At 45.4% G+C, this 15,155-nt stretch overlaps 1 protein-coding gene across 1 annotated transcript in view; it reads left to right on the forward strand.

Annotated features, from left to right (window-relative positions):
- Positions 1-977: 977 nt before the first annotated feature.
- dgki (diacylglycerol kinase, iota) overlaps positions 978-15,155 on the forward strand; it is a 338,338-nt gene continuing 324,160 nt past the window's right edge. Inside the window, exons 1-4 of the mRNA XM_068000112.1 lie at positions 978-1,060; positions 4,299-4,383; positions 13,260-13,316; positions 14,236-14,304. The gene's annotated coding sequence lies outside the window, so the exon portion shown is untranslated. The remainder of the gene's footprint in view (positions 1,061-4,298; positions 4,384-13,259; positions 13,317-14,235; positions 14,305-15,155) is intronic.

Raw genomic sequence — 15,155 nt, forward strand, 5'->3', positions numbered from 1 at the left:
GTCCAGTAGCTCCGAGATGTCCTTCTACCCACAGCTATGCTGACCCTTTTACATCTTAGTTGCCGAGGGTATCACGAGATACCTTTTTGCGAGGCAGTTGTCTGCCTTGAGGTTAATGAGGTTAACAGTTGTGCTTGCAGGGTTCTCAGTTCTGCTAACATCTGTTATCTTGCTTCCTTGTTCGAAGACAATGGTTAATTTCGTGCTAGGCTGCAGTCTGTACGAGCTGGAACAATAGATTAAGTTAGCCAGCTAGACAAGGTCACAGTCAACTTTTAGCCTGATGAATTTAGCCATTATCTTACTCTGGTATTTTGTCCTCTTCCTCCACTGTGAAAATAGATACAAAGTCTTCATTTAACAAGTCTGCCATTTCCTTATTATCCATTATAGTCTCACCTACATCTTCAATGGGCCCACGTTCCCCTTTATAACTCTTTTCCTCTTCATATATTTATACAAACTTTTACTGTTGGCTTTAATACACACCCTCCTACACAGTGTTCCTACACACTCTCCCTTCTCCCTGCATCTTCAACATAATACACAGCAGCATTTCCTGGTCAAGCTCATTCATTCGTTCCCAGTACCTGAATACTGGTTTTGTAGAAGTCCTCACTTCCTCAGTCTTCCTATTCTCCCAGAATCTACCAGCTTTTAAAACCAAAGGGTTGGTGCTTCCTAACCCCCAAGCCTTGGTTTTCCTCATTCTCTCTCCTACACCATTGTCATTCTGCACAATGGGCCTTGGCTCCTTGCATTATTTCTCAATTTAGAAAAATCTACACTCTTACAATCTCACCGGCTCATTTAACTACTGAATTGAGTTAAGGAAGGCCCTCAACTTAGTAATGAATGAGCACTTTGGTTATAAAATTACGCATTCAAACTAGGCAGTCATTAAAAGCAGGTATTTTTTAACAGCATCCTTTGAGAAGAATTGATCCATCTGATACATTTTCTGTTTGCAGGAGAATGCTATAAATGGCGATCATGTTTGGCTGGAGACGAATGTCTCTGGAGATTTCTGCTACCTTGGAGAAGAGAACTGTTTGGTGAAGATAACTGTGAGTCACCCCTAAGGGCACCCCAATTGAACTACAGCTGTTAATGAGCCACAGAGAGCAACCTAGTGATGATCACTGAGTAAACTAGATGCAGCACCCCTATTGAACATCATTGTTAGAAAACTAGACAGACCAACCCTTTCAGAACATTAGTTAATAAACGAGATTGAGCACACCGTGCTGAAAATCAATTAATAAACGAGATTGAGCGCCCCCTTCTGAAAATCACTTACTAAACTAGAGCACCGACTACTGACCTTCAGTTATTAAACTAGATAGAGCACACCCTCTCTTCCTATCTTTACACACTTTCCAGGGAGAACAGAGTGAAGTAGTGGAAGGATTTGCAAGCTAATTAACAGTTTGACTGACAGTGACCTGAACACTCCAGGCCACCATCTTTATACCAGCTGAGAGAGTGGGTAGTTCTATACTGCAAGAGGGAGTTATAGACGCAAAATCCCATTGGATGTTACCCCTCAATTCAGAGCCGAAGCTCCAGTGAGAAAATCAGAGGGTGACCCCTAGTGAAGATCACTGTGAGTAAATCAGAGGGTGACCCCTAGTGAAGATCACTGTGAGTAAATCAGAGGGTGACCCCTAGTGAAGATCACTGTGAGTAAATCAGAGGGTGACCCCTAGTGAAGATCACTGTGAGTAAGTCAGAGTGTGTCCGTGGTGAAGATCACTGTGAGTAAATCAGAGAGCTCCCAAGTGAAGATCACTGTGAGTAAATCAGAGAGCTCCCTAGTGAAGATCACTGTGAGTAAGTCAGAGTGTGTCCGTGGTGAAGATCACAGAGTAAGTCAGAGAGCTCCCTAGTGAAGATCACTGTGAGTAAGTCAGAGTGTGTCCGTGGTGAATATCACAGAGTAAGTCAAAATTGCCCCTAGTGAAGATCACTCTGAGAAAATCAGATAGTGTCCAAAGTGAACATCACTGTGAGTAAATTGGAGGGTGTCTCTAGTGAAGATCACTGAGCGCAAATCAGAGTGCCCCTAGTGAACATAACTGTGAGCAAATCAGAGAGTGACTCTAGTGTAGATCACTATGAGTAAATCAGAGTGATCCGTTGTGAAGATCATGGTGAATGAATCAGAGTGTGTCTCTAGTGATGATCACTGTGAGTAAATCAGAGAGTGACACCAGTCAAGATCACTATAAGCAAATCAGAGTACCCCCTACTGGAGATCACGGTGAGTAAATCAACGAATGACACTAGTGAAGATCACTGTGAGTAAATCAGAGAGTGATCCCTAGTGAAGATCACTGTGAGTAAATCAGAGAGTGATCCCTAGTGAAGATCACTGTGAGTAAATCAGAGAGTGATCCCTAGTGAAGATCACTGTGAGTAAATCAGAGAGTGTCCCTAGTGAAGATCACTGTGAGTAAATCAGAGAATGATCCCTAGTGAAGATCACTGTGAGTAAATCAGAGAGTGATCCCTAGTGAAGATCACTGTGAGTAAATCAGAGAGTGATCCCTAGTGAAGATCACTGTGAGTAAATCAGAGAGTGTCCCTAGTGAAGATCACTGTGAGTAAATCAGAGAATGATCCCTAGTGAAGATCACTGTGAGTAAATCAGAGAGTGATCCCTAGTGAAGATCACTGTGAGTAAATCAGAGAGTGATCCCTAGTGAAGATCACTGTGAGTAAATCAGAGAATGATCCCTAGTGAAGATCACTGTGAGTAAATCAGAGAGTGTCCCTAGTGAAGATCACTGTGAGTAAATCAGACAATGATCCCTAGTGAAGATCACTGTGAGTAAATCAGAGAGTGCCCCTAGTGAAGATCACTGTGACCAAATCAGAGAGCGACCCTTAGGGAAGATCACTGTGATTAAATCAGAGATTGACCCCAGTGAAGATCACTGTGAGTAAATCAGTGAGCGATCCCTAGTGAAGATCACTGTGATTAAATCAGAGATTGACCCTAGTGAAGACCACTGTGATTAAATCAGAGATTGACCCCAGTGAAGATCACTGTGAGTAAATCAGTGAGCGATCCCTAGTGAAGATCACTGTGATTAAATCAGAGATTGACCCCAGTGAAGATCACTGTGAGTAAATCAGAGATTGACCCCAGTGAAGATCACTGTGATTAAATCAGAGAGCTCCCTAGTGAAGATCACTGTGAGTAAGTCAGAGTGTGTCCGTGGTGAAGATCACAGAGTAAGTCAAAATTGCCCCTAGTAAAGATCACTGTGAGAAAATCAGATAGTGTCCAAAGTGAACATCACTGTGAGTAAATTGGAGAGTGTCTCTAGTAAAGATCACTGTGAGCAAATCAGAGTGCCCCTAGTGAACATAACTGTGAGCAAATCAGAGAGTGACTCTAGTGTAGATCACTATGAGTAAATCAGAGTGATCCGTTGTGAAGATCATGGTGAATGAATCAGAGTGTGTCTCTAGTGATGATCACTGTGAGTAAATCAGAGAGTGACACCAGTCAAGATCACTATAAGCAAATCAGAGTACCCCCTACTGGAGATCACGGTGAGTAAATCAACGAATGACACTAGTGAAGATCACTGTGAGTAAATCAGAGATTGACCCCAGTGAAGATCACTGTGATTAAATCAGAGATTGACCCCAGTGAAGATCACTGTGAGTAAATCAGTGAGTGATCCCTAGTGAAGATCACTGTGAGTAAATCAGAGATTGACCCCAGTGAAGATCACTGTGATTAAATCAGAGATTGACCCCAGTGAAGATCACTGTGAGTAAATCAGTGAGTGATCCCTAGTGAAGATCACTGTGAGTAAATCAGAGATTGACCCCAGTGAAGATCACTGTGATTAAATCAGAGATTGACCCCAGTGAAGATCACTGTGATTAAATCAGAGATTGACCCCAGTGAAGATCACTGTGAGTAAATCAGAGATTGACCCCAGTGAAGATCACTGTGAGTAAATCAGTGAGTGATCCCCAGTGAAGATCACTGTGAGTAAATCAGAGATTGACCCTAGTGAAGATCACTGTGAGTAAATCAGAGTGCCCCTAGTGAAGATCACTATGATTAAATCAGAGAGCGACCTCTAGTGAAGATCACTGTGATTAAATCAGAGAGTGACCCCTAGTTAAGATCACTGTGACCAAATCAGAGAGTGACCCCTAGTGAAGGTCACTGAGTGAATGATGGAGTGACACTAGTGAATATCATTGTGAGTAAAACTGAGTGTGTTTCAAACCTTTGGCTCAGTTCTTTTTTACTTTTTAATTTTAACTTTATCCTTGCAGAAGTCAGCTCCGAGGAGGAAGTGTGCAGCGTGTAAGATAATTGTGCACACAGTGTGTGTGGAACAGCTGGAGAAGGTGAGACGCTGCCTGGCCTTTGATTTTCGTGTTATGTTTACAGGTCATTTGGCTTCAAGAAATGGGGCAGTTTTAGGAATACCTATTGTGCAGTTTGCTAATTTACTTTTATATCTTTTTCTTACTGGCCCCAAACCATGCATAACATGAAGATCTTAAAGAATCAGTATAGTTAAGTGATTTTACCTCATGGGATGATAAAAATTCCTATTTGTATGTGGGAGTTGATCTCTATTCAAAGAGTCAGGAAGAGCATACCCAAGGTGAGTAATCTAACACTATTATACCATTTTCTCATATTCTGTTTTAAAGTGTGGTGCGGTAAGTAGTTGAAAGGCTGTATTACCAATTCTGAAACAAATGCATTGTTTCCAACCAGCTGTAAAAGATGTTTCCATCTCCTTTGGGGAGCAACAAGAACAGGAGATGCAAAAATGGAAGAGGCCAGATCCATGAAAATTGCTGAGGATGAGTTATCTGAGGAGCCGTGTGTAAGGAAGGTCATATTAGGGATTCACCAAATTCCGGATGAATGTCTCTGTCACTCCTATTGCTTGGCACGTGGCTGTAAAAGTCAGTGCAGAATTTCTTTTTTTTTGTTCCAAGCTCTTTCTAGGTTTCTGGAGGAGACTGGGGTGAGATTGCTGCAGGCATTGTGTCCATTCAATTTCAGGAGATGACAGATGCGCTGTTCCTGACAACTGGCGTGTTCATTTCTCCAGAGGTGTGGAGAATCAATCGGCCAGAAGGATGTTCTCACGCTTCCCCATGAAAGGTGGATGTGTATCCATGTATAAAGATGGGCACCGTCACTCAATCTGATGCTGTACATCTATCATTTCCTACATTACAATAGTGACTGCACTTCAAAAAGTACTCCATTGGCTGTAAAGTGCTTTGGGACATCTTGAGGTAGAGAAATGCAACTCTTTCTTTTCCACCTATCATTTATCCCATAATATATGGGACCTCATATGCATGAAGGGACTGGAAGTCCTTCTGGTATTATACTTTAAGGAAATGGATGCCTGAATAATGAACCTCCTGGTGCCAGCCAAATACTCGGAGAAACGATTAAGCGATTTTCTCCAAATTTGCACAGATCATTGGTGAAGCCACATTTAAAATAGTGTGTGTAGTTTGGGGCACCCTACTTTCAAAAAGGACATTGATGTGTCGGAGAAGAGCAACAGGAATGATTCTGGGCTTAAGGCTTTAAGTTATTGGCCCAGAATTTGCTGTCAAAATAACGGTGAGCCTAATGGCGCTCATCGTTATTTATGCTCAAATCGTACAGCAACCACAGGCGAGGGCAGATGTGCAGTTATACACGAAAATTGGAAAGTTGCTGTCTGAGATGTACCACTCCGCCATTAGTTTCGTGAAAACAGCATCTCGCTCTCTGCCTCACCATTGAAATGTATTGAATGGCATGAAGTTACTGTGTTTGCACAGTTGCTTGCCCTGTTCACTCAGGTCCCAGATGCCCTGTAGAGGGCATCACGCCAGTTCCATCTCCCACTTCCAGAAACTTGCAGCACAAAATATCATGGAGATTAAACGGGCAAGTCTGACTAACAGTGGGCGCTGTCCGTTGCCCGGCTACAGCAAATTCTGGGCCAATGAGAGCGATTCTTAGAGCTGAACTTGCTTTCATTGGAGAGGAGGTTTGAGAGGAGATATGGTTCAGGTTTTTAAAATACTGAGAGGTATAAGCTCAGACTGTGAGTGCAGAACTACAGGACTAGTATAAAATTAACAACCCTTAAGCAAGGCTTAAGAGTAGAAAGATATTTTTGCCCAGAATGCTGGCCATGGAAAGTAAACTCCCAGCTAAAGCAATGAATGCTGAGTCGGTTAACACTTTTAAAAAGAGCTGGATGAATGTATGGTGTGGGAATGGGACTGAGAGTTATAAGGCATAGAAGCAGATAGAGATAGGATAGAGATACAGATACAGATAGAGATGGAGATACAGATGAGGTAGAGATGGAGATGAGGTAGAGATGGAGATGAGGTGGAGATGGAGATGAGGTAGAGATGGAGATGAGGTAGAGATGGAGATGAGGTAGAGATGGAGATGAGGTAGAGATGGAGATGAGGTAGAGATGGAGATGAGGTAGAGATGGAGATGAGGTGGAGATGGAGATGAGGTGGAGATGGAGATGAGGTGGAGATGGAGATGAGGTGGAGATGGAGATGAGGTGGAGATGGAGATGAGGTGGAGATGGAGATGAGGTGGAGATGGAGATGAGGTGGAGATGGAGATGAGGTGGAGATGGAGATGAGGTGGAGATGGAGATGGGGTGGAGATGGAGATGGGGTGGAGATGGAGATGGGGTGGAGATGGAGATGGGGTGGAGATGGAGATGGAGATGGGGTGGAGATGGAGATGGAGATGGGGTGGAGATGGAGATGGGGTGGAGATGGAGATGGGGTGGAGATGGAGATGGGGTGGAGATGGAGATGGGGTGGAGATGGAGATGGGGTGGAGATGGAGATGGAGATGGGGTGGAGATGGAGATGGGGTGGAGATGGAGATGGGGTGGAGATGGAGATGGAGATGGGGTGGAGATGGAGATGGAGATGGAGATGGGGTGGAGATGGAGATGGAGATGGGGTGGAGATGGAGATGGAGATGGGGTGGAGATGGAGATGGAGATGGGGTGGAGATGGAGATGGGGTAGAGATGGAGATGGGGTAGAGATGGAGATGGGGTAGAGATGGAGATAGAAATAACGGTACAGAAGAAATAGAGGAATGATCTTCGGAAGATGGTTCCTGAGTTACTGGCACTGTGGAAATAACATGCCACAAAATGCAGCTAGTTGGGCAATTATAATTTAGGATCTAAAGCTAGTTGGATATTTGGAAATTGCACTTGATTTGCTCAGTGACATGGGGAGAAACCTTGCGAAACCTTTCCTCAGGATTAAATGGGAAGGAGGGAGTCCACGATAGATGAGATTGTAACACGCAAAAGATAGATTTTCCAATCGGACATAAACCCGACTAGAATCGCAGCCGCCTTATCTGTAGTGCACTGTCTCCAGTCGAATTTTCAGGGTCAACCTATTTCCAATATGATGGGCACGCTGCAGACATTGGAAATTCCTCTAAATGGGAGCTCACCAGTTGAGAACTGCTGCAGGATTTAATGATGTGCAGCAGCTGGAAGATCCAGGTTTCCTGAAACTTTAAACTGGGAAAACAAGCAAGCTTTAGGGGCAAAAAATGTCTGAAAGGTGTCAAATAGGTGCCAGAGTGAGCCACTTCTCTGGGGCTGTAAGGATCTTTTGGAAGAAGCGAAGCTGAGGAAGGAGCCCTTTGAGGGCTGGAGGGCCCTGAGCGAGCAGCCCAGGGTGAATAGGAGGAGGTATCCTCCAGGGTGAACATCAAGAACATAGAAGCAATGCAGAAAAAAGTTCAATGACTTTACTAGGTCAGCCAAGGTATGAGAAACCCACTTTACATTAATGCTAAGGATATACATTTACCTGCAGATTTAAGTGCTTACAAACCTTGCTGTGAAGTATCAAGGTCCTCTTTACACACCCCCAGCCTTCATCTGGAAGTTTTCCTTCATTCACATCCTTGCATGCATTCAGCCCAGACGAATCCACCCATCTCATGTAGCTGGCTGCGGTATGTTATCACACCCACACTTGGGTATTACTGCGTGTCAGCTTAACAATTGTATCATCTCACTTCTTGTACTCTTCCTTTTGCCAAATCTTTGAAGAGAGGCGTTAGAGGGTGTTGGAGACGGGGAAGTAGGAGGGCAGCTGCCAGCTGAGGGTTCGGTGCCAAACTTCAGCTGCTCTTCCCATTCTCTCATTCGCTAAGTGCTAGCAAAGCATTTTCTATAGCTTTTCACCATGTCACTCCTTCTGAAAGCTGCTTGTGAAGGCTCCTCCTCAGCCCACCATTGTAAACTGTATTCCTCTTCTCCTTCTCTATGAGTACCACACGCCAGCGAGCCAGGACCCACTGCTCCCGGCCATGCCAGTTTCTTCGGGGCACATGGCATCAATCACTCTCTCCATCCTCAGCACCAGCTCAGATGCATCCATCACGGGGGATCTAAAGACTAAGCTAGAAGGGACTGCGCTGCTCGAAACTCACAGCAACCAGTGAGCAGGAGCAGCTGGTGGTGGCACAGGAGGAGGGGGCACTTGCTGTCTTTTGAGCCAGCTTGTGTCAGCTGATGCGCCTGGGTATCTGGATCTCACAAGTCCTGCTTTTAATAGGATGTTTTCTGAGCACTGAGCCTTAGTACAGGCACTGGGGGCTGCTCCGGTGCGAACCATTTGGTGGCCCGGGGTGGGGAGTCCTCCACTATCCACATGTACAGGAGAAACATAGGAACAGGAGTTGACCATTCAGACCCTCGAGCCTGTTCCACTAGATCATGGCTGATCTGTACCTCAACTCCATGCTTTGCAGCAGTGTAGTCCAGAATGGAGGGACATCTGCAGCAGTGCACCCCATGCACTGTTAGGTAAGGTTTTGTTAGGTACAGGTATATTTTTGTTAGGTATGGGTAACAAGGGATAGGGAGCAAAGGCGGGAAAATGGAGTTGAGGTACAGATCAGCCATGATCTAATTGAATGGCGGAACAGGCCCGATGGGCTGAATGGCCTACTCCTGTTCCGAATGTTGCTATGCCAGATGGGGATTGTCCCACAGATGCTTAGATTGGGGCCATTGAGGTGTGGAGTTCCAGATTGGAAGGGGCTATCTTTTCTGGCCTTGACGGGATTGGCGATCAGTTACCCTAAGAGTGGGCTTCACTGATCTCGTTGATCTGCTGTCACGTCGATCAGTGGCCATGGCGAGCCCCTGCCAGCCCCTTCCAAAGCCAGCACAGGTGTCAGAAAGCACTCAAGCTCAAGCAGTAGTGGAAGTGCCACAGCTTGGACCAGGTTCATCGCTGGACTCAGCTGCCATGAGGTGAGGACCAGCCCAAACCCAAGAGGGTCCTGTTGACAGATAGCAGCTGGTCACCTCACCTCCTGTCACTGAAGCATCGGTTCAGGGTTGAGTGGACATACTTCGCACTCTGCCACCTGGGAGGAGCACTGTGGTAGAAAATAGTAGGCCCAACCTACACCATGTTTAGGTATGAAAAATATGGTCGCACTGCAGTTGTTGTTTGCGCAGAGGATGTTCTTGCCAAGGTCTGGGAGGCAGGTTTCATCAGGTGGCATAAATGGCAGATCCGTAAGTTACATTAAAAAAGAAAGGCATTGTTGGTTAATGAAGGCATGGGGAAGATCGAGGCAGTGGACGCGTTTGCTAGTTATCAGAAGGTTTCCTGTAATGGAGCTGCACAAATTTCTCCACAGCCGGCAAATGATTCTCTTCCGCTGTCTCCTCAAGCTGCTCTAGCTCGTCATGGTGGTTGCATAAACTCGGCTTGTATTCCCTTGAGTTTAGAAGATTGGGGGGTGATCTAATTGAATGACTTGGATGAAGGAACAGAGTGTCTTGTGGCCAAATCTGCTGATGATACAAAGATAGGTGGAAAAGCAAGTTGTGAGGAGGACACAAAGTGTCTGCGAAGGGATATTGACAAGTTAAGTGAATGGGCAAAAATTTGGTAGATGGAATATAATGTGGGAAAATGTGAAGTCATCCACTTTGGGAGGAAAAACAAAAAAGCAAAATATTATTTGAATGGAGAAATACTACAAAATGCTGCAGTACAGAGGGATCTGGGTGTCCTCGTACATGAAACGCAAAAAGTCAACATACAGGTGCAGCAGGTAATCCGGAAGGCAAACGGAATATTGACCTTTATTTCTAGGGGGATGGAGTATAAAAGCAGGGAAGTCACGCTACAACTGTACAGGGTGCTGGTGAGACCACACCTGGAGTACTGCGAACAGTTCTGGTGCCCTTATTTAAGGAAGGACATACTTGCATTGGAGGCAGTTCAGAGAAGGTTCACCTAGGTTGATTCCGGGTATGGAAGGGTTGTCTTATGAGAAAAGATTGAACAGGTTGGGTCTATACTCATTGGAGTTTAGAAGAATGAGAGGAGATCTTATTGAAACATACAAGATTCTGAGGGGACTCGATAGGGTAGATGCTGAGAGGATGTTACCCCTCATGGGGGAATCTAAAACTAGGGGGCATAGTCTCAGAATAAGGGGTCGCCCATTTAAGACGGAAATGAGGAGGAATTTCTTCTCCCAGAGACTCGTGAATCATTGGAATTCTTTACCCCAAAAAGCTGTGGAGGCTGATTCATTGAATACATTCAAGGCTGAGTTAGACACATTTTTGATCAGCAAGGGAGTCAAAGGATATGGGGAAAGGGCAGGAAAGTGGAGTTGAGGTAAAAATCAGATCAGCTATGATCTCATTAAATGGCGGAGAAGGCTCGAGGGGCCGAATGGCCTACTCCTGCTCCTATTTCTTATGGTCTTATGAAGTGTTTAAAATGTTAAAAGAATTCGATAGGGTAAATAGAGAGAAACTCCATCTGCCCCATCGAAGTGGGTATCAAGAACAAGGGAACATAATCTTAAAATTAGAGCTAGGCCAGTTAGGGGGGAAATCAGGAAGCACTTCTTCACATAAAAGGTAGTGGAAATCTGGAACTCTCTCCCCCAAAAGGCCATGGATGCTGGGGGGGACAATTGGAGCTTTCAAGATTGAGATCGATAGATTTTTATTAGGTAAGAATATCAAAGGATATGGAGCTAAGGTGGGGAAATGGACTTGAGGTACAGATCATCCATGATCAAATTGGATGGCAGAGCAAGCTCGAGGGGCTGAATGGCCTCCTCCTGTTCCTACCTCCACTTGGTAGCCCCTTTACTGTGCTTGGTGGTCTCCATCATCTGCAGTCTCCATGATGGTGACCCTTTGCAGGGTGAAGTAGTGCAGCATGCAGCAGACAGCAAATCCCCTTGAAACCATCTCAGGGCAGGATACCTCAGATCGACCCAGACACCCAAACCACTGTTTCTACATGCTTGACACACCTCATTGTATCTGTGCTCAGCTGATGCCCTGGGATATCACAGAGCTGTCATGAGCAATGGCTGTAGAGGATATCCTTGATTGCCCCAGGAGCCACCCTAAGACTTGTCTTTCAGGGTCAAGTATTGGAGGGACAGCGGGCCACCTTAAAATGGAGGCATTGTGACAGCTGCCGGGGAGGTGAGCACTTACTTGCATAATGATGCCTGCAGACAAGCTGAAGGTTAACAGAGTGGAATCTTTTCCGATTCATATTGTTAGTTCCATTGCGTATGGGAGGACGCAGGCCCCTATAGGTGCGATCTAAAACCCTCAGTGCCATTGGTGAATCCTGCCACTCGATAACATTGCCACGTCTTCTCATGTTGCTGTCGGTAGTCCACAGCGACGGAAAAGAACTCAGAGGCTCGAGCGTACGGTGAGTCTGTGACTTGCTTCACATGTCTTCAGATAGCTGATGTCCAGCGGCAGATTGAAACAAACTTGACGCGTAAAATACCAGTGCGGTTACGACTCACAGCCACCGGCAGTGCCATGCCTGCAAGCTCTGTCATTATACGCTCATTTACTTGGACCCATCGACAAACTGGCAGTTGCTTCCTGCAGCAAATCGATTTCTGATCGGGGAATTAGAACAGACGCAAGGTGTGTGGAGATCTGGCGTAACAGATCTTCACCCAATTTTCAAATAGGAATTGACCAAAAATTAGGCGTTCCTGATCTGAAAAACCATCCAATGTATTAGCCTGCTGTTGAACTGCAAGTGTCTGTCCATCTACATTCATGAAATTAATGCTTGGGTCTTTTACAGGGCAGGCTGTCTGTCTTTCTCTTTTTTAAGTGCTTAAGGTTATTAGTGCACCTCAGCCTGTGCATTCTTATCAGTTAAGTGCCAGCTTGGCTCAGTAGAAGCACACTTGCCTGTGAGTTACAAGGTCTCTGGATTCAAGTCTCACTCCAGTACTTGAGCCTATAATTTAGGCTGACACTTCTCTGTAATACAGAGTAGGTACTGAAGTGCTGTCTTTTGGATGAGTTGTTAAACCTCTCTGCCTAATCTGCTGCATCCAAAAGATCCCACGGATCAATTCACAGCTCTTCAGTGTCCTGGTCAACATTAGTTCCTCAACCTGTCAGACCTGCCTCAGTACTGAGGGAGTGCTGCACTGTCAGAGATGCCGTAATTTGGATGAGACGTTAAACCGAGGCCCTATCTGCCCTCTCAGGTGGACTTAAAAGAATTCACGGCACTATTCGAAGAAGAGGAGGGGAGTTCTCCCAGTGTCCAGGCCAACATTCCTCCCTCAACTAGCACCACCAAAAACAGATTAACGGTCACTTATCTCATTGCTGTTTGTTGGATATTGCTGAGCGCAAAATCACTGTCATGCTCACCTCCAGTGACAGTACTTCAAACTACTCCATTGCATGTGGAGCACCTTTGAACATTGCTGAGAGAAATGATAAGGATATATATATATATATATATAAAATTTAACTGTGTTGGCTGATCCCGGGCCCTGGACCATGCAGTAGTCTATGGGAAATGTTCAACATCAGTATAATTTACATCAGTATAATTTTCCCAGTCTGTTTGTGCTCCCAGCAAACAATGGGACTTGTTCTTATGGATCCCAGGCTGGGGTTCTATACTTCTGCGATCTCCAAACTGCGATTGTCCACCCATTGACTTTAGTCTGTGGGAAATCATGAGCCGGAAAGCACACAAATGGATAACCCTGGACCTAATGTACATAAAATAACAGGTTGTTTTTATAATTTCTGAGGAGCTCCTGAATTTCTTTGCGGGATGGAGTTAGAATGAGAGACTGGGAAGAAACCCGATCTTATATTACCATTTTTTTTGTTTGATTTTATTTAGATAAGTTTCCGTTGCAAGCCAACCTACCGGGAGGGAGGTAGCCGTTCTCTCAGAGAGGTAAGTACTGGATCCTAAAACTTGCTGTTCATATTCGTAGATCCTAAAGTTATATTGTAAGGCAAGAGAAACCGAATGTCCTTTGCTGCTTTGGAGCTATTTACATATCTATCATTGGAACGGCAGTTCGGAATTAAGCCCCAATAATTAGAAGTGGCTGCTCCGTTGACGATGTATTGGGTAAAGGCATCGTTTGGTGCAGCGCTGAGCTGTACAGAAGGTCCTGATTTGATTAACTATTTGTATTGAATTAACTGATCTCGGGTGGAGCAGTAGTTAAAAGCAATAATGGACACCACCACAAGAATATCCAGCCAAGGTTCCCACTCCTGATCACTATCCAATGACTCCTGCTGGAAAGTGTGATGACAGGATTGGGTCCAGTTGCGCTGCTCCCCACAGTTGAACAGCTACTTGGGTGAAATGCGAGAGGGTAGCCAGCACGCACGGAATTGTACCCCAGAAAATTGGAACAAAAAGAAAATGATTGTGTGGGTGAATTTTGTGCATGGGTTTAGCACAGTGGGGAACATGAGCTCTGTCAGTGTACTCAATGTAGATTCCAAAGCCTGTGGGAGACTGTAGCTATACCCTGCTACTCCATGAGCTGCGAGGCCCAAGGGTGCAGGCAAGGTATGCTGTGCCAGGGGCGAGATACTGCACGTTGCCAAGATAAACTGAGCTTGGGATTTATTTATTTAGCAAACTAGATTGATTTAGGTGTGTACTTCTTTCAGTACTCCCCGCTAATTCCACCACAGGACTGAAAAAGCTGGCCAGAGATAGGTGGCTGAAAACAGAGCAGTGTAGACAATTCATTTAAATGCAAGGAACTTGAGTTATGGATTATCTGAGAAGGCAAATAAACTTGAGCCTTAAAAACTGTTTGTTTAAAGTAACATGTGCTTGATCTCCTCAGCAGAGTTTTGTGAGACATCACTGGGTTCACAGACGACGTCAGGAAGGGAAATGCAAGCAGTGTGGGAAGGTATGACTCTGCCTATCAGTACCATTGGTTCAACTCGTATTAATTGCTAATTCCTCTCTCTGATATCCCGTTCCACTTCCCGATCGCAATAACCGCCCATTCTCCTCTCTGATATCCCGTTCCTCTTCCCGATCGCAATAACCGCCCATTCTCCTCTCTGATATCCCGTTCCTCTTCCCACTCGGAATCAAGGCTGGGCTCCTACTTATTCGAAGGAGCTTGTCAATTAGTTTCCAGTATGCAGTACCCATGATGTCCCCCCCTTTAATCCTCACATGGAGTGGACAGGATCTCTGAAAGGTGTGTGGGGATTCTGACCCCTTAACAGAACATTATGCTCTACCAGCTCCTGGCTGGGATTGGTGATAGGAAGAACTGTTCTCCATAGCCTAGTATCATTTAGGGTCCACAGCCCTTGATGATTCAGGAGTTGAAACAACAATCGCGGATATTTCCAACATCCACAGCAATACCAGGGAGCGGGAAAGGCTCTCCAAGGCATCAAGGGGTGGGGCGAGTAAGGCAATACACAGGGACAGACTCGTGGACCATGCTGAGCCACAAAGTCCCATGACTAGCTCCACATCAGTTGAGATTTGGCTCTGCGAATGCTCTGCTGGATTTCCCACTCCCACTGACCGGCGAGCAGCTCACTGACAGAATGCTCTGCTGGATTTCCCACTCCCACTGACCGGCGAGCAGCTCACTGACAGAATGCTCTGCTGGATTTCCCACTCCCACTGACCGGCGAGCAGCTCACTGACAGAATGCTCTGCTGGATTTCCCACTCCCACTGACCGGCGAGCAGCTCACTGACAGAATGCTCTGCTGGATTTCCCACTCCCACTGAC

The sequence above is a fragment of the Heptranchias perlo genome, chromosome 18 (assembly GCF_035084215.1).
Source record: "Heptranchias perlo isolate sHepPer1 chromosome 18, sHepPer1.hap1, whole genome shotgun sequence".
In the NCBI taxonomy this organism is placed as follows: Eukaryota; Metazoa; Chordata; class Chondrichthyes; order Hexanchiformes; family Hexanchidae; genus Heptranchias; species Heptranchias perlo.